Source organism: Macrobrachium rosenbergii, unplaced genomic scaffold, assembly GCF_040412425.1.
Source record: "Macrobrachium rosenbergii isolate ZJJX-2024 unplaced genomic scaffold, ASM4041242v1 13890, whole genome shotgun sequence".
Lineage (NCBI taxonomy): Eukaryota > Metazoa > Arthropoda > Malacostraca > Decapoda > Palaemonidae > Macrobrachium > Macrobrachium rosenbergii.
In genome coordinates, this window is record NW_027100720.1 from 710,257 (window position 1) to 735,249 (window position 24,993).

A 24,993-nucleotide genomic window follows, 5' to 3' on the forward strand; every position below is an offset into this window, starting at 1 on the left:
TAACTATTCAGCCATTACCATGTGCGGCTTTCATCAATTCCCTTTCGCTTGTCTGAACTGGTATATGCCGAATGATAACCCGTCACTACGGACTAAGGCCCAGCACAAGTGAGAATGAGACCCCAGATCAGTTTGTGGGGTGTCAGGAGCATCTGTGTGTGTCGGTGATAAATAGTGTTCTGATACCGTTATCAGTAGATTTGTCTGTGTGTCAGAACTGCACATAGGTGACCTTCTGGTAGACCCAGCCAGGTATCTGAGTCAGTGAGTCAAATGTTATTTTAGATGTTGAACAAGTGAAGGAGGTGATGAAGATACTTTATTTTAATGTGTGATCCTAGTGCTGAAAGACTACTAGTGCCGGTATAAACTTTTATTGACATGAAGAAATATGAGTAATTCTGGTGAGACAGAGACTTTGATGCCGAACTCTGATGTACTACATTCATTCAGAAAGACATGGCAAGTCGGGTGAATAAGCGAAGAATAATGGAGCTCATTCACAGGCACTGCATCGGCTTTCACGCAACTCGCCAGATCGGGCCTCAATTGCCGCTCGTGTGGTGCGTACCTGAACTCCATTATTGTCTTTAATATCCCATTTTCCATGTTTCTAAGAGGCTGAAGGTGGCCTGTAATGTTTATATCTACTCTTACAGAATTGTTTGGTGAAACGCGATCTCTGGTGATCTCCCATGAGCAGGCGCAAGCATCAAAGATTGCGGGAAACTCCCGGATGTTTAAGCCGTTCGGTGCTACGAACACGTGTCTGAAGAGAGTGAATGGCACAGTTGCGATGGACGAAAAATTGCGTCGATGCGCGAGGACAATTACAGGAACGGGAAACGTGGGTGGCGAGGCACAGATTAAGTCATTCAATGAGGGCTTGGTAAATGTTTGCAAGATGTGAAACACGCACAAACTGTGTTAGGCAGGTGAAAATGCTGGAAGAAAAAATATGAAGGAGCAACAAAAAAAGAATGAAGGGCTGCAGCAGACTGAAGACCTCTGGAGTAACAAGCAGTGCGGCTGTAGCCTGAGCCCACATTACTTCATTAGCAGCTGCTGGTCTTTTGCAATTTCACACTTAACAGGGAGTTTGAGAGTCTCAAACGTTGTGCTTAACACACATTTACTGTCAAACACAATATTCAGCTTGCAGAGTCGACAAAGATTTTATTCTTGGCACACTGCCTCAAGCTGGTTTACAGTGTTTGTCTATGAGTGAGTCTATCTGAAGTCAGAAAAATTATAGTAGAAAGAGCATCTTCAAATTACAGAAAAATTAAACACAATACAGTAAGAATGAGCTGCTCACCTCGCTGAGGAGCCAGCTCACGTCTGCAAATAAAAGACAGAGGCGTTAATTTTCATCAATATAAATCTTGAAAACAAACACTTTTATTGGTATTTCTAAGAAAAAGCCCATATAACAATTTGGTGTCTTGCATTTATTACCAGTCAATAATTTTGAAATCTGAAACATTACAATTTAATCTGATGCAATGGTGGCTACTGACCCAACAATATAAGAAATATTAAAAGAGTATTATGCCTGTCTTATCTTTAAAAATCAGCACAATGTATATCATAGTGACACAACCTATACAACTACTTAACTGTCTAATAACTACTGTACTAATAATATTCTTTATTTGTTATGTGAAAACTGACCCAGCAGCTATTCCTGCGTACTGAAAAGAAAACAGGCAAATGAATGTGTATTCATGACAACACAAGTAAATGGTAACTGATATAAACGGGCTTCAGAATCGTCCCAAGCACAACTTGCAACCCTACGTTGAAGACGAAAGAGGCGTGAAACGTATTCGTAACACCTGTTCAACTAATGGAAGTCGATGAAAACAAATATGCTCTAAAAATTGATGAGGTGAAGGCAGGCTAGAAAAGAGCGTAGTGAAAACAGGCGCAGGACAGCCCACCTGCAATTTGTTCAGCAACTAAAGACAACTACTGTATTTGAAGAAAACTGGTAAATGATTATTACTACTTTGAACTCATGCTGAACTCTTTTGTCGGGGCAGGAGGTGGAGAAGGAGCTGTGGGGTAGTGGTGAGAGAGAGAAGAGGAGAGGAGAGAGAGAGGAGAGAGGAAGGCCGAAAATTATATGCAGAGAGGAGAAAAACCCCAGGCGGTGTCGAACGAAAGAATCAAGCTGAAAATTAGATGGCGAATTAGAGGCTGAAGAGAAGAGAATGAAAGAAGGAAGATCATGGTATTACAAGCGCCAAATGACGACCCGACACGGCAAGCGGCTACAGAAAATGGACAAGCACATAAAGGCTTCAAGCGAACCACTTTCAACGAAAGTGAGCCGCAGAGAGCTAACATTACGTAATGTGAGAACACGGTGAGGACACTGCAGTGGGCGTGACTAAACTTAACAATAACAGTTATTGATCAAACACATATTGTGAACGCTCTTTAACTCAATTTGAAACAATGTAATTATAAATTATTTCCTGGTGGCAGACCAATGAAAGAGTTAAACAGTAACTAACAACACTTATCTATTTCTTTACTCAGTCTCATGGTGCTGGGAACATTAAGCATGACTGAGATAGCTTTTCATTTGTCCATTGGTTGAACCAATGAGTGATAGTTGAGATTATAGATGAGGTATAGAGCAGATCACTTTCACAACGTATCTCCATCATATTTCTACAGTTACCTTTCACCTGATTCAATTTATTATTTATTTTCTTTTTAATAGTGGTCTCTTCTTTCGTATTTCCTCACCTCTTACGTCTTCTATTTGTAATCTTTGGAAGCTTCTGAACATTCCATATGAATAAAATAACGAATAATAATAATAATAATATTAATAATAATAATAATAATAATAATAATAATAATAATAATAACAACTTACCTGAAACTAAGGCTATTGAAGCAGGAAAAGATCCCTTCTTCAGTTGATCTGTGAAAACCAAAAACATGATATCGTGCGGCATCAACCGTCGAACAAATCGCACAACTTTTTTACTTTCTCCAAATCTCAGAATATTCAGAGGAGGACTAATAATAGGTAAAGCATTTATTATGATTGACGCGACTCTAAATATTACTTTCTTTTCATCTTAGCAGGCTTTGGGTATGTGACTATTCTGAGTAATGTTCAAGCAAACTTGACAAATGAACTTTTCAGCAATGAACAAGACACTATATTATTGCGCAATGTCTTCTTTGGCGTTATTTTTAAGCTTTCATTTGCGTCTGAACATTTTTGCACTTCAATAATCGAATTCATTGGTGAGTTATTTCTGGCCTGAGATAATCATTAATGCATATTACTTGTGAACGAAAGAGCATAAGTGAAGTTATCTTCTGTCATTATTCTGTTAGATGTCTTTAAAACACAAATTGCCTGTTTAAGGCTTTGTCCATCATAGGCATATGCTTTTATTCTCAAGCATTTTTAATAATGAAAGTGATTTATAAAGATCTGCTAAATCTATATTGGCTCAGTTATCTTGATTTCCCGATTAAGCTAAAACCCCTTGGAAATCTGTAGATATCTTCCGGAAATAACTATATTTGTGGTTTTAATTTATTGGTGATGCTCTTTTACGCTTGTTACGACCTTCAAGCCGTATGGTACAGCTTACCGTGGTGAGAACAAGTTTAATGGCCCGGCGCCTGTCACAACTTCATGACTGTCTCGAATGTTTAACTACTAATATGCCGTTTGGCTGCCTGTACCGACACAGGCCATTCTCCGCACTGAAGAGCTGCAGTATCTGTGGGAAGTCATTACTGTTGTGAGGATGCTGTCCATGATAGTATAAATGCATGCTATGGCTGGGCCAAGACATTGTCTGGTTCAAGAGGCATCTACAGAAAACGATTTGTTATGCCAGGAAAAAAGTATACCTGAATTTTACCGAACCGCTGACAACTCTAGGCAGTCAGATCAGACGTTTTGATGACTGAAACCAGTGGTACTGCTTAGCGGATAGCTGCTGAGTCCTGAACAAGCCTCTCTTATCACCAAATAAGTCTCTAGCAGAAGCGTGTTTCAGCATCGTGATGTCCAGCTCCGACTCGCTGCCAGCAGCACGACGATATACCTGTGAGCAGCAGATGGCTATGGAAGTGAAAGTATGCTGTGCTGGTATAACATGAATCATACAGTGCGCTGCAACATGCAAGCTAACGAAGTCTTATAGTGCTGCTTTGTGTCCGAGAAATGCTTACGATGCATTTTACAGCTACCGAAATCATGAAACCCCTTTTATCAATAATCTAACATTATGTGTAAGTCTGTAATCTGTCGAGCATTTCTAAATGTTCATTAATGCACAACTGAAGACACGAATTCTACGTCTGCCTGATCTGCTTCACAATGTTAACTGCTGTTGCTGGCGGGAGTGCTGTATTTAGGCACAACCTGGATCATATTGCCACAAGCAGAGTGCTGTGTTACATTCATATCCCTTTTGGTAGCTTGTGCTGTGTGGATGAGGTAACAGCAAGCGTAATTGAACACGGCACGACAGGCACTACAACAGAGACATATAAGCTTTCACTTTGCTAAGCTTTTATGATAATGATAGATGAATCATGAATAACAATTTCATTTTTGCTAACTATGAATATTGAACTATAAATAATTCCCCCACTGAATATTTACTAATAAGTGAAAAATAGTATTTATGACAAATACCTCATATTCACAATTAACATTATAGAAAAATACTCATACTAACTACAAAAATTCATAATATTCTGTTATCCCAGTGTAAAATATGAGCTTATCTTTTCCTTTCTTGAGCTGTTCAGAATAACGGCAATTTTGCTGTTAACGGCGCGGGGAAGAAGTGACAGCACTGTATACTTGTTTCGAGATAAAAGGTTAATTGCTTTAATGTAACGTAATCTGGTACTAAAAATCTATTTGAATGCCACAGTACCAACATTGATGTTTACTGTGTTGTCCACTAAAGACAAGCTTTTGCTGCTGAGCACGGTCATGAAGAGCGCTGGTGAGTTCAATCAAGCAATGTGATGTGTGTCGGTGCAATAGTCTTCTGACACCATTTATCGGCTTGAGTACATTTGTCTGTTCTTTGTCTGTGGTAATCAGAATTGCACATTCGAAGTGTCTTTAACAAATGGTGCTCCAGCCACGAATAAATTGGTCAAAATGTTTGATATTTAGGTAGCAAAGGTTAAATGAAGGAATGATGGAGATGCGAGCTAGAAAAATTATGATTATTGAACACACCGCTGTTCTTTACAAGTTATGGGCAAGGTACAAGCTTGATGTTAGTCTGAATGTACTGAGGTGACTCAGGCAAAATGAGCATTCTGTTCAAGAGGAAGGTAACTGGCAGAGAGCCAGGTAATTAATGAAGAATAATGAAGTAATGCGGTCACTTCTAGACTCGGCATCTGTCACTGGGTTAAGAGGTGAGGGTCTCTCATTTTCTCCTCTGCTCTATTGATCTTTCTGCACTGAATATCATTGTTGTGTTCACCTCTCCGACCTGACACAAAGGTTTCTGGGCTTGCATCTGATCATCTATATTTTAGATAAATCTACAGCGATAGTCATCCTACATGTTACAGGCCATCTACAGGATTTTTTGGATGAAATCTACAGGCACGGGTCATCTGGGTCATCTACGAGATTTTTTTGGTCATCTGTGTTTTGGGTCGTCTACAGGATGTGAGCATCTACATGAATAATCTAATTTTTGGGTCATCCTATGCAGCCAGCCACCACTTTTTGGTCGTCAGGATGCAGTTATCTACGGAGATTTTGCCCTCATGTTTCATCTGCTTCTATAAATTTATTATTAAAACAGTCCGATAGGCTGAAATCAGAGAAAAACAAAAAACTTTGAAAAAGGTTTATCACAAGCGTCTCCCAGCAAAATGAACCAACCAGTTTCAGTGTCTGGAAAGTGAATGGTTGGCTGGAGAAAGAGGATCAAATGAGCAGAAAATTAGTACAGAACAGAAACATGAACTGCATGGAGCTAGGTGAAAGCCAGCGCGGTCATTAACGCTGAAAAACTGGTAAGTTTTAGTAACAACGGAGGAAACCACGGTGCAAAACAACTGACAACGAGGTGAAGCAACTGTGGAAGAAAAGTATGAAGGGGCTGCAATGAAAGGGCTACGAAACCAAGGCGAAGATTGCTATAAGTATGCCTGATCACCATAGAAATTAACTACCGAGAAGATAACAAACCAGTTATAACATCGTGGCTGACTAACACAAAATATCATGCTGCTTTGCTACAACATATATAATGAAAGTGCTTGAAATATTAAACTTGAAGATAAACCAGACCCAAAGAGGAACTTACACAGAATTAAGGTGATAGCAAAGAAAAAGGAATGATGAGCAGACTTGCACAACTTCATGATTAGTGAAAAATAATTTATTGTCAATGTGTAGTCATTTCTTTCACTAAGCTTACATGAACCACTTGGTGCTACATTTTCAGGCCGATACTATTTTACATTTTAATTACTTTGATATTCAAACAGTCACTTTTGTTCTTAAATCATCCGGTGAATCTAGAGTCGTAGGTGAAATTCGGCAAATTGTTGTCAAATTACGGCGCTTTGTAGCCAACACGAGCGACTGATGCGCTCTTCGCAGTATGAACGAGACTGTGGTAAACATTTGTCCTCGACTGCCCATGAACTCTGCTGATCTATTTGTCGTGGCGGCAATATTCGGCTGAAAGCGCCTAGTGGTGAGCAAAGTGAAAATACTAGGCATTTGGCATAGACAACGTAAGGCTGCTGATTAATAGAGAACTTCGGCAGAAAAACCGGCTGTGATGACGGATCAACATATACCAACGACTTGGCCAGGCTGAGTGATGTGCAGGCACGACTGTGTGTTTTGAATGGCCGCTCAGAAAGGAGGAGCGACCAATGACAGAAGTTTGGAAAAGGAAAGAAATATCAATCAAAAATAGTGGATTCATGAAATTATACGCTATTAAGGTTGGCATCACTCAGAGAGAATGGCTGAGTGATGAAGCTGATCTTTTCTGCACGAAACTGCTCCTGACTGTACTGAGAAGAATATTTTTGTCTTCTCCTCTGCTATGTGGTATGGATTTAATTGATATTGCTCTGAAAGTTTCTCGTGCAAAGATTTCGGTAGTGTCTCTGCTCTTTCGAACATGAATTTGCTGTCTGATAACGATAAATGAAGACAAAATGAAAATATTATTATGCTGATTTCATAACTTACAAGACCACCTATCTGCTCTCTCTCTCTCATGAAAATTTTCATTTATCATCATTTCTGATATAATTCTATCTATAGAATATCGTTCAAGAAATATATTACACCATAATAAATAAATTTTGAACATACTTACATAATGGTGCTATACTATAACAAGTCCCATGTGACAGAATTTCAAAACTCGCGGCTTTTATGATGGGTGGTCAGGTGTACCACCTGCGCCCTCTGCAGGTACCTGGAACTGTTCAACTATTCCTCAGATCTTCACTAGTCTCTGGGGGAGAGGAGGAATTTAATTATATAACGCCGAAGGTAATTATGTTTCAAGAATTTGTTTTATGAAAATATCATTTTCAAACATCTGACTTACCGGTAGTTATATATATAATGATCGGTGGAGGTCGAAGACTTGGCAACATCGTTGAAATTTGTGGAGTTAATAAACCAACTTAAGGTTCTTACCTGAATTAAAGGAAAGCTGACTTCAATGAACTCCCCCTCATTGTCTCTGCTTTCTTAAGAGGTCAGCTATCCTCAGAGACTGAGAAGACTCTAGGAGCTACCAACTTGGTGTACCAACACTCTGTGACGAACTAGCCTATAATACCTTGTTCGAGCTGGGAACAAAAATGACCACCTGACTAAAATCAGTGATTGTGGAAGACTGCGTCCAATCTTCTGAAACATATGAAATTTCCAGCATTCCAGGCCAGAATCAAAGGGTGTTATTTGGAATGTGAGGTAGTCCCTTCTCCCACTACTGAGTTAGCTGTATAAATGGTCCCAGCGTAAGCAGTCGTCATAAAGCGTCTGTACTTGCCTCCAAAGTGTGAGCCAAACATTGACTTTATACCAGAAGGTAGAGGAGTCCATGACACTGTAGGACCTATTCTGTCCCTAAAGGCTGGGAGTTTACCCTTTACCTGACCTCATGGGTTTAACCTTTAGAAGCTTGAGGTCCACCTCACACTGCATTCTGAATGAGCTTCCTTATCAACTGTCTTATGAAAAAGGATAACGCATTTTTTGACATTGGCAGAGAGGGCTTCTTAACTGAACACCAAAGCCCCTCTGACTTGCCTCGTAAATCTTTCGTCCTTTGCAGGTCAGATCTCAGAGCTCTTACCGGACACAGGACTCTCTATAACTCCTCACCTGCGATATCTGCCAGATTCGTAATCTCGAACGCCTTGGGCCAGTGTTGTGAAGGACGTTCATTCTGTAAACCCAGTTGTGAAACGAATAACTGCCATTCTAAACAAACAGTTTTATTGAAGGCATGTACTTCACTGACTCTTTTCGCTGTTGCTAACCTAACCAAAAACAGAGTCTTCATGGTGAGATTCTGAATAACTTTGTTTATAATCTTGAACGGGGGAAAAGCGTAAACATCTAGACTGGACCAATCCAAGAGGAATGCATCTATGTACGTTGCCTCGGGATCTGGTACGGGAGAACAGTACGTCTCCATCCTCTTCGTTTGTGCTGTGGCGAAGAGGTCTATGCATGGACGTCCCCAAAACCGCCACAAATCTTTGCAGATGTCTTGATGAAGAGTCCATTCCGTTGCCAGGACTTGACCTTTCCTGCTCAATTTGTCTGCTCTCACATTCCTTCCTTGAATGAATCGTGTCAATAAGGTACATTCTTCTCTTTCGCCCAGAGAGGTTTCCTCGACGTCTCGTACAATGACCTGGAGTGGGTTCCGCCTTGCTTGTTGATGTAGGCCAACACCGTCGTGTTGTCGGAGTTGACCTGCACGACTTTGTCCTGAACTGAGTGCTCGAACTCTTTGAGGGCTAAAAAGATTGCAGTCAGCTCCTTTTGATTTATGTGGAGCTTCTCTTGCCCTCTGGTCCAGGATCCCGATACCTCCATCTTTCCCAGTGTTTGCTCCGCCCGAGTCTGGCGTGTCGGAGAACAACACTAGGTCTGGGATTTCTCTGTTTTAATGAAGGCCTTCCCTGAAGCAGTGGGGTCGTTCCACCACTGAAGGCATTGTTTTCATCGTTTCCAGATGGGGATACACTGTCTCTAACCCTCTTCTCTGCTCCAATGCGATTGAGGTGATTGGAAGTGGCGAAGGTTTAGTCTTCCTAAGGAAACAAACTGCTCTAGCGAGGAAAGGGTTCCCAGCAGACTCATCCATTCCCTCGCTGAGCACGTCTGTTTCCTTAGAAAGTCCTGTAGTTTTACCAAGGCTTGTTCCATCCTTGATGGTGACGGAAAAGCCGAAAATCCGACTCCTAGTCCTCATCCCAAAGTAGGATCTGCAGGATGGGGTTAATGCTGACTTACAATCTGTTGCAAGTCCTAGTTCCTCTGATAAACCGACATCGTTTGAAGATCACTCCAGACAGCGATTGAAGGAAGGGCTCTGAGGAGCCAGTCCCGAATACAGAGGCCCACAGTGCCTCTCGTGTGCCCAGCTATTCCAGCTACATTTGACATCAGTCTCGTCGAAAATTCCAGGTATGGCGCTTAGGCGAAGCAAAGAATATGAAACTGGAACACCTCTTCCTTGAAGACGAACCTCAGGTATTTCTTGGAGCCCGGGTGGATAGGGATGTGAAGCTCATAAATCCTGAAGATCGAGGAAACCATCCAGTCGTGTTGTCTGACTGCTGCTAGCACTGATTTGTTATGTCATGAGCCAGACTTCATCTTTGTACAAAGACGTTGAGGGCACTCGTCAGTACTGCAGATCTCCACCCCCAGCTCTTGGGAACCAGGAAAAGGCAGTTTGTAAAACCCTGGTGAATCCAGATTTCGTACTCTCTCTATTGCGTTCTTCTGTAATAATAATATAGATACTTGCTATTGAATCGCCTGTGCCTTGGATTCGTCTCTGTATCTGGGTGACAGATCTATCGGTTTGTCTGCCAAAGGAGGCTTTCTTAGGAAAGGGATTTTGTACCCATCCTTGAGCAGTTGAATGGACCAAAGGTCCGCTCCTCTTTCTCCACACCTGCCAAGTTGGACAGCCTGGCAGCTACACTGCCTGCAGGAGAGAAGATGATCAGGTCCTGCTTCTTCCCTGTCTGAAACACTCTTCTCGTTGTGGATTTCTTCACCACCACCCTAGAGGAACCTCTACCGGAGGGCCGACCACGAAAGGGCTGAGACACCTGAAACACAGGAGCCTCAGCCTTACTCTTTTTAGCGATGAAAGTTGTTGGTAGGACTTTTCTTGCTGTTTTCGATATCAGATCTTGCGTGGTTTTCTGGGCCAAGGATGAAGAGACCTCTTTTACTAAATCTTGAGGGAAGAGGTGAGAGGAAAAAGGGGCATAAATCAGTTCTGATTTTTGACTGGACGTGACCCCATAGCCAGGAAAGAGCAAGATAGGCCCTTTTCTTCAGGATTCCCGCTGAGAAAGCGCTAATGGTCGTTATCTGAGCCCTTTATCCACCTTCACGACATCAGATGCTCTGAGTTCTTTGAGTGTCAGTCATGTTGAATAATTCCATCTTCCTTCTAAAGCTCCCAGAAAATTAAAGACCTCAAAGGCCCTAAAAATTCCTTTGAGGGAGTCAATTACAACTTTCTGATGTTGACCAAGCAAAACTTCGTTTTCCCCATATTTTCGGCGGAAAGTCAACAGATTCGAAGTCTCTGGGAAGGCATGTATTCCAAGGCCAGACGATTCACCAGTTTGATACCAAACGCTAGACGAAGCTAGTTTGGCTGGAGGAAAAGCAAGCTGTCTTTCTTGTTCCTTCTTGAGAAGCATCCACTCATTCATAATTTTAGCGCTCTTGGGCGGCGGGACAAAACCATCTTCGTAAATGCTGCCCTCTTAGAGCGCCTTCCCCAGAGTAAATTCTGAAGGCGAGGGCGAGGAGCAAGTCGGGGATAAGGATTCTCTGGAAAACCCCAGAAATAGCTTCATAAGTCTTTTCAGGTCCGATGAAAGTTGATGGCCTTTAATATTATCTTCGTCGGAAATCTCTTCAATAGGATCCACAGAAGACTGCAGGATATCATCATTCTCTTCTTCCGATTGTCCGAAGACCGAAGTAGTGACATCTTTCAAAATATCATCCTGACGCTCGGTGTCTTGGTGTCCAGCCTCCCTTGATGCTGACGTCCTGGTGTCAACTAACGAAGTGCCCTGTCTTGGCGTCAAAGTCTCGATGAACTACGTCACAGCGTCCAGCAGCTTCGGGCGTCCTGGTGTCCCGAACTCAGCGTTCACTGTCCGCCAAACGGAATCTTGAGAACTGGCCGCCTGTCGCGTATCGGTCAAAGCTACTCAGGCTGACGTGCAACGATCGAACCTCTTGAGCTGGACAAACATTCTTCCCCTCGTTCTCTGTCCGCCGAACCTGAGTCACTTGAGAACTGGCGCCTGTGCAACGCTCGGTCCAGCGCTACTCAGAGGTGGCGTGCAGCAATCGGTGGACGAAAATCTGCATCTGTCTTTTCTGCAGGCTGCAAAGCTTGAATCAGGGAAGAGAGTTTGTTGCATGTGAATTAGACTGATTTGCGGAGCTACCTGCTGTTGAGGATCGACAGGGAGAGCCGCAATATCAGCTACTAATTCTTTCTCTACGTTGAGACGTTGGAAGTGACGTTCCAGGGACGCTTCCGATCTCATTTCGTCTTCAGCGGAAGCAGACGGCCACCCGTGCGACAATATACGTCTGCTTTTCACCGGAGAGCAATCGTCAGAGCTAAGAGGCAGCCTGGACTGCTCAATGACTACATCCTGGAAAGAGCGTCACTTCCGGCCGCCGCTCACAGAAGAAAGTTTCCTCTTGAGATGAAACCGGACGTATGGCGCCAGCCCGTCTGGGAACTGTGTCTTCGGCGAGCGGCTGCTAACCTGCTTTCCCTATGGCGAGGCGGCATCTGGGCGTCAGCAGGTGCGCTCGAGGGGGCGCTTGTTCGGTAGCCTAAAGCCTCTCGCCTCCCTTCGTCTGTCGACATTCCTTCTCACAGGGTTGGTGAGCTTGGAAGAGGTCTAGGACTAGGAGCACGACTTCAGGACCGGCAAATCGCACCCTCACAACACTTGCACTTTGGCCTGCACCACTACAACACATGAGTGTTTAAGTGCACTGCCTACTTCGACCATAAGTACTCTCTGTCTCTTGAGTTCTACCCTTTGTCCAGGTTTATTAGCCCAGTCATCATGTCCTTCAAAGTTGGCTCATTATCAGTATCAGTGGGGGGGTCTGGAACTACCACTACTGGGGAAGGAATAATAGGATTGTTAATAAGAGGAGAATTGTCAACTCCCTGACTATCTCTTGAAGAGCGAGATCTACTACTCGGCAGCTACAGTCCTATCCCTTTCAGAAAGCAGTAGCGATAGTAAACCATCCACTCTTTCTCTGATAAACCCAAACATTCATCACATCTGTCCTTCAGCTCACAATTCTTACCTCTGCAATTCACACAAATTGAGTGGGGATCTAACGCGGCTTTAGCAAGCCGGGTTTTACATCCCCTCACACACATTCTCACACTCGAAGCAGAGTCAGACATCTTGGAAAAAGGAAAATCGTAAAGAGAGATCAAAACAAGCAAGGGTCAAAACCAACAATATCTAAAAGAGTCAAGAAAATCCAAAGCAAATCCAAAAACCTCTGCGAAAAACATGGGCCAAACGAGCGAAATTCCTAACGATGCAACCGGTACAGCGGCAGGGAAGACCTGAGGAATAGTTGGAATGGTTCCAGGTACCTGGGTAGAGGGCACACAGGTGGTTTACCCTGACTACCCATCAGCGATTGCCGCGAGTTTTGAAATTCTGCCGTGATGTCAGGGACTTAAGCTATATATATAACTACCAGGTAAGTTAGATGTTTAAAAGTGTACTTTATGTTACTATATATTTATGTAGTACTGTTCATAACCTCATTTTTTTATTGTCATTCGAAATGAGCCTCATGTTTGCAGAAGAACAGTCCTTTCAAAGAGAGCAACTTTGAGAGGTTCCCACTCGCGTCAGCTAAGACCCCTTTTGTTTAAATGGTTTTATATATTGTTATAAATTTTAAAATAAAACAACGTACTACAGTAATACTGTACTGTACTGTACAGATTGTACCATTATTCAGATTCAGAAGATAAGACTTTTATTCTCTCAATGTCCACCAGGAAAGAGTCTTCATTTTGTTTACTGCACAGACTGTACTATATTTAGGTGTACAGTACTACAGTGCTGTACACATTTTTAACTGTTACACAAGACTTACAGTACTGTACTGCATCATTTTTATCTTATTCTAGACTCCAGCAAATTCCTTTTTATTTTATTTGGTATACTGTACATACTGCTGTACATATACATGGTACAGTATTTAACATAATTATCTTTTTACTACAGTACAGTATGTACTGTACTTTATTACTGTACATATACTGTGTACATTACTGTACTGCACATTACTAATTTTAATATTTTCATTACAGACTGTGTACCTGATGTCCAGAATTCACCGGCAACTACAGTATACAGTGTACTGTACTGTATAAGTGTTAAGTACAGTGCTGTACTGCTACTGTCTTACATCTCCATCTCCCACAACCAGTACTGTATCTTTCAAGTACTACTAAAATCAGGTAGGAATCCTTCACTTTTTTCATGTTTATACATTTTATATTGTTTTACAAAATACTTTCCTTTCTAGTTGCATACAGGACTGTGCGATAGTACAGTATATTGTACAATACACTGTACACAAAAATGGCCACACCAACATTTTACTGTAAGTACACTACGTACTGTACTGTACAGGGGTTATGAAGCACGACAATTTCAAAGCAACAAGGAAGTAGTATTCACTTTGTATACTGTCCTTTTCTGGTAATACTAAATACAACAAAATGTTACACTGCACAAGTACAGTACAGTATATTACTGTACTCACAATCACTAATACTTTATTTAATACTGTATACAGTGACCTTGTATCTACGAATAGCTAAAATCTCTGAATACTTTAAACCCCTCTAAAAACACCCAGAATTGCCCATTTTATGCGTTTAAACACAGAAAAACCTGTAAAAATGCTTAGACCTGAGTATTTCAATAGTTTTATCACAAACAGTTCATTTATTCATGAAAATTCTATGAAAATACAGTAATTAGTGAATATTTCTCAGTGAAAAATACCGGGAATGGGTGAATTTTCCGCGAATAATGGGTAGATATATTTCAGAAAATATGGCCGCTTTAACATTGTCAGGAACAGAGATGTGATGAAGGAATTTTGGTTGTGAGATGGTACTGTCGCGAAGCCGTCAGTTGCGAAATCGTTCATTCATAAATACTTTGTTACATCTGCAATTAGTGGGCACACAATATTGGCTCCATCATATGACTGGAGTTGCTATGTGGTACATGAGTTAGTATGTTACAGAATCTCGATTTTGTGTCTAATTCACCGTAGTCAGAGTCTCATTGCATGGCTGAAGCAGTATCGTCAAAGACGTTGCTGTTGTGTGCATTCGCTTAGGCCAGCAGAATAAGGTATTGTCAGACTCTTGATTTTTTTCTATGTGAATTGTGGACTTATGGTTTCACCATATTTCAAGACATTTTGAACTTGTGTGCAAGTTCAATATACCTTTTGCCATTTCAATGTACCATTTATTGTGTTCTGTTTAACCATGCATTTTTGTTTATACTTGCATATTTTTTTGAAATTGTTCTTATTTATATTTAATTTTTCGACAGGTGTCATGGTTATGCATGGTTGTAGTGATGACTTTGTGGGCAATGATGCTGATGTAGTCATGATGGTGTGATTATAGAACATACAATGCATACCTTCCATAAGTATAATATCTCTGTGTGGATTGGCTTTGAGACTGACTTAATGTGCCAAGTTGGGTATGTGAGAATATTTTGACTTTACAGGCATTAGCCATGATTAGACTTTAGATTGAGTTTAGTTTTTTGCTTGACAATTTCATTTATGATACATTTTAATCTTTGCTTTGTTATTCATTACTTGTTGAGTTACTTTAAATAATAAATCTGTTTTGTAGGAAAGATTGCTGTTTTCATATCCCGAACCATTTCATTTCTTTTATGTGGAATGCAGTTAGAGAGAGGGCTACGCTGTTCAAAGGAGGGTGGGACCTAAGGGTAGAGTAGTGTCAGGGTGGAGTGGGGCCGGCCCTCCGTAACCTTCTGAGACAGACCAGTCGGCATGTTGCACGATATTCTGCGAGATATTTGTCTGTTTCCAAATGGTGTTACAGATACATTCACAGAGAAACCACGAATGGTGAGTCCATGAATTGTGAGAACACGAATACGGGGGTTTACTGTATATTATGAACTGTATACTGTGCAGTTCTAATGTTAATATTTTCATTACATACTGGTATGTTCCTAATTCACATTCATCAGTAACAGTAAGTAACGGTCTGTACATACTAGAACAGTTGGATTACAGTACTACTATACAGTAACAACATGGAATGAAGATATGTAAGTCTTGTAGAAGACACCTAAAAGGTTATAAGGTTAGGCTTTCATCATTTTACAGTACAGTGTATTGTACTATAAAGTACAGGCAGTCCCTGGGTTACGACGGGTCCGGCTTACAACGTTCCCAGGTTACGACGCTTTTCAAATCTGTTAAACAATTATAGGTGTGTATGCGTTGCGTTGCAATCAATATTACAAGATAGAATAATCAAAATTTGGAGGTTTTTTGATGGAGAAACTCAATAATGCAGTTTACATCGTTTCAATACACCCAAAGCATTAAAGTCAGTTTCTTAGGATTTTGACGATTTTCGGCAAAGGAAAGGAACCACACCGGGGACTGCCTGTACTGTACTGTCACATATTCATACCCAAGGAACTAACATGAAAACACGTTGTCCTCTTTGATGGTGGTGTTCTGGATGTGTCAACATTGCAACCAGTCACCTTAAGAAACACAAGACATTTCAAGACCTTAATATCCTGGCAGGTACGCCAATAGAGGAAGGCCATTTAGCAAATAGAAAGAGTAAAGATGGACATACAAGGAATCCTGCATTCCTGGATTCCTTTGGTATTTTATTTGTAAGACTGGAGAGGATTCCTTGTTGAGATGTAATACTGTATAAAATCTGGGCCAAAGTATTGAAGCACTGGGATCTATGAGAAATTGAGAGACTGAAGAGGTTTGAAGGTGCTTAACAGGGGAAAACCTGTTGAACAATGAAAATTGCAAGGTTTCAGGGAGTCCTTGCCTCGAACAAACATGACGTCTCAAGATTACTACTGTACGAAGTGAGTCTGATCTCCAAAGAGTCATAAGTGGAGCTTCCAGAACTCTGGAATACATCTGTAAAAGTTGTGGATCATTCTGGATTCAATTTTCACTTTTCTTTCCTTTCACGCCAGTCCTGAAAAAGACAAAAAAATATATAAATACTTTGTATTTATTTTTTAAAATATTCAACCTCTCCATCATATAGCTTTTACTACCATTGGCGCAGAAGTAAAAGTTATATGACTGAGAGGTAAGGTTCATTTAAAAAAATATATGGTTTTAATTTGCTTGCAAAAAAAAGCCATCGACATGACTAAACTCAGTAATAAGCAAATAAGGAAAGAATATACAATTTTAGGCCAAAGACACTTGCTGGGACCTATGGGTCATTCAGCGCTGAATCGGAAGCTGACAGTAAGAAGGTTTGAAAGGCGTAACGGGGGGAAAGCCTCACAGTTGCACTATGAAACTGAACGGAGGTACAGTAAAAGGAATGAAATACAGTCATAATAATAATAATAATAATAATAATAATAATAATAATAATAATAATATGTTATCCACACGTAATATTCCACCCTTTGTAAAGAACCACATAAAGTATTCCTATCGACTGCAGCTGACAATCATCCCAGGAAATCTTTATTAATACTACCATCATTTTTAATATTATTAATTATTATTATTATATTATTATTATTATTGTGTGTGTATTATTCAGAAGGCAGACCCTATTCATATGGAATAAGCCCGCAGGGGCCAATGACTTGAAATTCAAGAAGCTTCCAAAAATATTAAAGTGTTCATTTGGAAGAACTTACTGAAGAAGGTAATAAGATCAGTTATTAGAAAATACAAAAGACAAATTGATAAATTAACAAATATAGAAATAAATTATTAAAATACAAAGGATAAATAAAATACGGTAGTTATTTGAATATCCCGTCACCTACATTGATTGAGAAAGTACGATAAAATAACTGCAGAATAATTTGCACAAGAATGAAAAGTATTGTGTTTGTGAAATCAAATTAAAATGAGTCAATATCAAATAAGAATTTTAAGGCACCATAGCTATACTAGGCCACTGGTAGAGATTCAACCAACCAAATCTGTACTGAATAACAATAATATTCAGTACAAATTTGGTTGGTTGAATGACGATAATATTCAGTACAAATCTGGTTGGTTGAATAACAATAGTATTCAGTACAAATTTGGTTGGTTAAATAACAATAATATCCAGCACAAATTTTGTTGGTTGAATAACAATAATATTCAGTACAAATTTGGCTGGTTGAATAACAAGAATATTAAGTACGAATTTGGTTGGTTGAATAACAATAAAGGGATTTTATTGAAGGAAAAATCTATTTCTGAGTGAGCTGTCGCTCAGTGAAACGTCCCTATGCAGCACACATTTTCTGGGTATAAGTATTTATAGATATACCACAGAAAAAAGCCAATAGGATGCCAGAGTTACTGCCTCTGGTTCGATACATCATATAGGATGTCGGTATATCATCTAGGGCAGTGGGGCCACTACAGACATAACCTTAGACTCCTCCTCTCCAAAACCCCTCTGCCTAAGAGGTGCCGATACAACGGTCCCACCACCGCTACTACTAATTCTACCCACAATGCACCATCCCGAAATAGCACCCAAGCTTTTTTGGCTAGTTCAGGGTGGGAAATATAGAGAGGGAAGGGTTCACTGGGCAACCTGACCTTCACCCAGAAATAGATTTTCCTTCGTCAAAATCCCTTTTCTGGGCTTGCCCACCTAATGTCCTTTAGTGTAGTAACGAGAATGACCAAAAGCTTGTAGTTAAAAAGGATTAATTGTATTAGGAGAAAATAAAATTCTATTTTAAATATGCTTTTTACTAATCAAAATAGCTAATATAAATATAAATATGTACAAAAGACTACAACTGTCTGTTAATGCAAAAACAATGTAGTTACAATATTAGGTTAATAAGTAAACTAGTAGCATCACCTAGAATAACGAGATTTGGTGAAAACTTAACAACAAAGGTGATAAAACAAAGCCAGGAAAGGATTGTGAAACAACCCAAACCCAGACAAGATAGGAAGGACAGGTACAAGCGAAGGCAGGTAGGTGAGAGGTACCAATTGGTAGGGCAAGTAAAATACAATTACAATTACAATTACATAATACAATAACAAATTACAAATGGCAAAATAATATAATATAGGCTGACTCTGAAACAATGTTCCTGCAGCGACAACAGAAAACTTCAGAGCCTCAAGGATTTAAAGAGTAGTGACGTTTAAAGACTCTGCAGAGTTTCAGCCGTACATTTCTTAATTTCCTCAAAATTCCTTATGTTGGAAATAATTAACTGAGGTGGCTACAGCGGATATCATGGACTTGGGGATTGATCCAGTTGGCTTATTTTAAAATAAAGTATTTATTGTCTAATACCATTCAAGGAAATGGTTCCACCATTTTCTAACAAATGTAGTTCTGAAGACCTCGATTCCTTTTGATGAAACTTTTAATGTAACCACAGGACATAGAGAGGATCTTCCGGAGGGTATTATCTTCCAGGAGACCACCTGGTGGGGAATGCTGTTCTTAGCTAAAACATTGATCTGGAGAGAGTAGCCTCTCTGAGTGGGAGGATATCCACATGATTCGACTCTCTATAGAAAGGGCTGGTTCAGAGATTCTAGCTCCTGAAGCCAGGCTAATTAAAAACAAAGTTTTCTAGAAGAGTCGAATAAGGGCAAGATTCATTATTTGTGTCTGAGGCTATTTCAAATCATTTAAAACCAAACATTTTTGGACAGGTTGTTGGTCTAAGACAGGCACAAGCTTTAGGAATAGATGAAAATATATGAGACCGTTAGATCAATATTAAATCCCCATAGGAATACTTTCTTTAAGGCAGATTTAGTTGTAGTAATGGTACTAGCTGCCAGACCTTTGTCAAAAAGGGCTTTAAAAAATGAGATCGTAAGATTTGTAGTCATAGTATGAACATCTGACTCTTTGAAAGTTAACAGGATTTTTGACTGCTGAATCATACTGACGAAGGTAGACTCTCTCTTATCTGATTCCAAAAACATTGTGTTTTGAGGATCAACATTAGCATTTTCGAGCCGTAAACTTCATGAAATCCATAAAGTTAGGGCATTCAGCATTCCTGAGGAAGCTGACACAGTCTGAGTTTGTACTACTTGGGTTAACATTGGATGAGGAATTTACCCAAGGCTCTGAGTTTCAGCAGCTCTAACAGAAGGGAAACCAATTGCTCTTCAGCAGTTAAGGGCTACTAAAGCTATTTGACCTTTGAATGACCTGAGTTTTGTGTAAAGCTTTCCACAGAAGATTGCTGAGAGAGTGAAATGGAGCTTTCTGCCATCTGTTCCAGATCTGTGCTGACATTGCGTCTGTAAGCATCAAGCCCGAGGTCAGGTTGGAGCTATATAACATGGGGTTTGTGATTTGATTCTGTGGCAAACGGGTCCACCTGAAGCCGGGAATCTGTTACTTAAATCAATTGAAAGTTTCTTATTGAGCCATTCCGATTCCAGAGTCGTTCTTGACAGAGAATCTGCAATCACGTTCCTCACTCCTGACAGATGTGTAGCTGACAAGTGCCAATGGTTTCATTGCTAATGAAAAGATTGCTATCATTACATGATTTATGTGAATTTGTCTGGAACCTCCCTGTTCCAGACCGTGAACTATCACTGCACACTGTCAGAACTAATCAGCATGTATGTTCCTGGATGGACATAATTCGAAGTCAAGAAAACTGCCATTGCTTCCAGAATGTTTATGTGGAAGTGAAGCGAAAGTGCTTTCGACCAGAGTCATGAACCTTTTGTGTGTGGTAACCACCCCAACCCGGTCAGAGATGTGTCATTGGATGATCAGGGCTGGAGAAATTGTAATCGGTCGATTTGGAAAGACTTTTAGCGGGCGAATCTTTTCTTTAAGGTGGAGAACTTTGTCTCTGGTTGCCATTGGCTTGGCTCCGCCACCTCGGTTAACCAATCGCTGAATTTGCTTTGGGAGAAGGTCTGTTACGGACGCTAACTGAAGGAACCCACGATTCTTTCTTAATTCGGCGAGTCTCGTTTGCACTTGAGAAACTGTCTTGTTGCTTTGTACTACATTTTGCTGAAATTGAAAGTTTGTAAGGTGCTTAAGTCCCACTGAATGTAACCACTTTGTTTGGCCGCCGGGGTTAAGTTTCTTTGTGTTTATATGAAAACCCAGATACTCTAGAGGACTGAATGACTAACTTGTTTGACTTCGACATTCAGAGTCGCTGGAAGCCCAGATTAGCCAGTCGTCCAGATAAGCCACGACCTTGATACCTTGAGATCTCAGTTCCTGTACCACGGCTTCTCCCAATTTGGTGAAGATCCTGGGCGCTATGTTTAGTCCGAAAGGCATTACTCTGAGAGCAGGTGGCCTGTCGCTTCCCAGTCTGAACCCCAGGTAGGGGAGTGTAAAAGTCACCACATCAGCGGGATAGTGTTGTGGCGCCATTAGTCATCTCCGCTGAGCATGCTCTTTGGTAACTATTCTTCCAGCTCAATTAGTCACGCCTAAAACATTGAGTCAGCATTTTAATCAGTACACTTTATGCGTATTTATGCAATCGCCCGCATTGTGTATCATGTTTCTTCATTCCCCAGGCATCAGACTGTATCCACATTGTAGCTCTGTATGTTTTGTATTGTATTCTTTGTTCATATGTGTATTTTGTGTTTCGGCCTCAGGTCACAGTCCAATTCCATTGTCTCGCGAACTGAGTCAGTCGGCCCTTATATAACTGCCTGGATCTGTAATAAAGTAGCGATAACTTTTACCTGCTCATTTCTTTGACCTGCCACAGTGGTGACCCCGAGATATCAGACCATTGTGAGACTCATGGCGACTTAGTCTTGGCACTCAGGATTTCTCAAAACGCTCTTAAGCGGCCTAAACGGCGCTGTGACAGGCGTTTTGGTGCTGACTCTGAGTAGGCGTGCCCACCAGCGTCGCCGGGTCACCGCAGCGGGTGTCAGAGAGCGAGCGGGTGAAGCTGCTACTGTACGAATCCCGGGCATTTATAATGACCGACGACTCGGCCCCGCGTTTGTGAGCGACTGTGACCTGGTCGAGCAACAAACAATAATATACAGTGAACAGTACAAATGCAATACAAAACATGCTGAAGCACAATGTGGTTGCGATCTTGATGCCTGATGAAAAGCATGTGATCTGTGCTGTTTGACTAACTATCAAATGCGCATAGTAAAAATGAGCCAAAAATGCGTGACCTGCATTTAGGCGTGACTAAGTGACTTGAGAAAGAAAATGAAATCACCAAAGCACAAGCTCAACAGTATAGCGCCCGCTTGACTATTCTTTGGTGACTTCATTTTCTTCCAAGCTCAATTAGTCACGCCTAAAACGTGCCGGGTCGCATTTTTAATCATTTTACTATAAGTATTTATAAAATCATCACACATTGTGTATCACATGTTTCTTCATTCACAGGCATCAAGACTGTATACATTGTAACTCATATGTTTTGTATTGTAATTTGTACTCGTTCTGTATATTATTGTTTATTGTTTCGACCTCAGGTCACAGTCAATTCCATTGTCTCTCGCGGGCCGGCGTCAGTCGGCCACTATATAAACTGCCTGGATCTGTAATAAAGTAGCAGTAACTTTTACCTGCTCGTTTCTTTGACACCTTACAGGAGAAGTTTCTTGCTGTTGGGCCATGATAGGCGTCTGTAAGATCTATAGAGGTGGTGACGGCCCCACGGTAAGGTCCGCACCTGGGAGACAGGTCAACATGCAGACCTGTCGCATTGGATAGGTTTAGAGTTGATAGGTCTAAAATGCTCTTCTCTTGTCTGAGTCTTTCTTTGGCATGCTGAACAAGCGTCCTTGAAATTTTAGATGTCTGACTTTCTTTGCTGCACAAGAGGTCTTCTGCATAGTCTAACAGTCCGGTGTTGGAGTCTGATAGAACCTGACAAATGGAAATCCCCTGCAACTCCACCTAGGCCCTTTGAAATGTGCTGTGGGCCTTGGACTGAATGTCAATGGTCCCTGAAAGGCTGTCTCACCTACCTGGGAGGCTCATTTAGTGGAAGACTTACCCTGCAGCTCCTCTTGAACTCTACCTCAGGTGGAGCCTGGGACCGGGTCTGATCTGAAGCTTCCCCTACCTCTATTGCCCCTGAACTGGCGGTGACTCTGAAAAGTCTGAGACTCATAGGTAGGGTTAAGGCCGGAGAGACAGGGGTTGCTGAACCAGCCCGGGATGGTGAGCCGGTTGGTTCAGTAAAACATAATGGATGTCCCTTAGAGTGGAAGCTGGGCAATTTGGTCAACTCAGAACTGCCTGAACAATTGTCTGGGTGGGGTGCCCTTGTAAGAGATAGAACCTCCTGAACCTCTTCCTGCCTTTGGGTTGGGGCCCCGAAAATTCTGACGACTTCCTCTTAAAGGGGAGTCCCCAACGGATCCGGAGATTTTGGTTGGCCCTTGAGGCCTCACTGATCACCGAGTTGACCATGTCCTCGGGAAATAGGTTGGTCCCCCAGACAGAGGATTTTATGAGCATTCGGCTCATGTGGATGTGGCGTCGGCGGAACGATTTTCGGCAGTTCTCCTTGCCACTATGAGCCAAACCGTCACTCTGGAAAGAGGCCAGAAGTGATCTAGTGGGATCCTGAACAGGGTTCATCGCGCCTCCAGCAGACGTCCCAACTCCGCCGGTGGCGGAATTGATAGACCTGCTGAGAGCGGCACCTGGCGCCTGCAATCAAGAACTACACTCATCATCCCTGCTGAAAGATTCGAAGCGCAGATAAACACCCCATGTAAAGGTTTCCGGGCTCAGTCCAGCATTAAGTCTGCTGGGAAGAGAGAGGTAGGCTCCGTCTCCTGAAGCTGTAACATAGGCTTCTCCTCTGTTCCAGCCTGAAGGGTCCGCCACTTTAGAGGTGCAGGGATTTGGGACATCCTCATTTACGGTGAACATCATTAAATCGGCCTTTATGAGGGTCAGTCAAAGTGTTCAAACACTCCCAGTCAAGATGGGATCCTAACCCATGCGGCTAAGCGGTCCCTAGGAAAGATCACTGTTTCTTTAGAGACACTTATCTTCCCTTACCAAGGCTTCCTCGGAAAGCCGAGCATACCCTGGAAGGGAAAAACCAAGCAGGAAGAACTCGTAATCTTCCACAGGGCAGGTGCCACAGCCTTCGATGGTTAATTTACCGTGTGAAGGGGCAAGCGAGATGCCAAGGGTTACAATCCTCATAAGCTGGCAGCTTAGGCGTCTGGGATGGCATGGAGTCTGTTGCTGAACCGGACCTGAACTAACCAGTCCGGCCAGCGATTCCTCTTGTGTCTTTAATCTCTCCGCCAAGGACTGAACGTACTTCCCTGACGACTCAAGGCTCGAGGCAAGATTGCGAGACATTGCTTCGAACTGAGAAGAGACCTGTTCAGAAAGCAACGCATCATTGACTCCATGAATGGGGTCAGAAGTCAGGTTTTTAGATTATAACGACGTTCTCGACCCCTTAGAGGGGGTAGCTTTCCTGGGCGGAAGTCGAAGGTTTGAAGAGTCAATGATACCTTGGCGGAGCTAGTTACAGATGGGGTTTTCGGGGTTTGAACAGCTTAGGTAAGTCTTCGTCTTCATGAGGACTTCACCTTGAGGATCACCGACCAGCAGGTCCCCAGGTGGAGCTCTTAGAATCCTTGAAGAAGGATAAAGACGAAGACGCAGGTGAACTGAGCAATAAGTTAACTGGTCTACCTGCCTCACTTACATCTACCTTCTTTCTGGGTCGATGGCCATCGGATTCGACACGATAGGTTGATGTTGGCCACTTCCTCAGCCCTTCACACGCTGTCCTGATCTTCTGGTGAGACTGGGTCTCAGCCTAATCTGTTGATCAGAGGTTCTGCTGCTTCAGAGCTACGGCTGCAGAGCCTAGCATTAGGGTATAGGATATTGCCAGATATCCTCTGCCAGCACATAGTACCCCTGACCAGCGTTTTTGACCAAAGCCGCCAACCCAGATCTTCAGTGTGCTTCAGAGCGAAACTGACAGGACGAGGACCTGTTAATTAGACAACATGTCAATAAAAGTTGACAATGATATTATCTTATGTCAAATATAAACATAACTGTTTGAAATAACCGTGTTAAATACAATTGAAGGGTAATGTACCGAATCATCAACCACATCTGAATAGGTCGTAGCTGCATCGCAGCAAATCTGGGTGCCAGGCAGTGGTCATCGACCTAGACTGCACAGCCAGCATGCGACCTGCATGCTACGTGGCCACAGGGTTGCTGCAAGTAGGCGTTACAGCCTGGTTCCTGGCAATGCACCACCTACAATAAAAAATTTGATACATGAGTATCTAAAATAGGCGGCGGAACGGCTAAACTAGTAAAACTTAAAGTAAAAATATTCTTCTCCACGCCGGAGTTGAGAACTGTGGATATGGCGGAA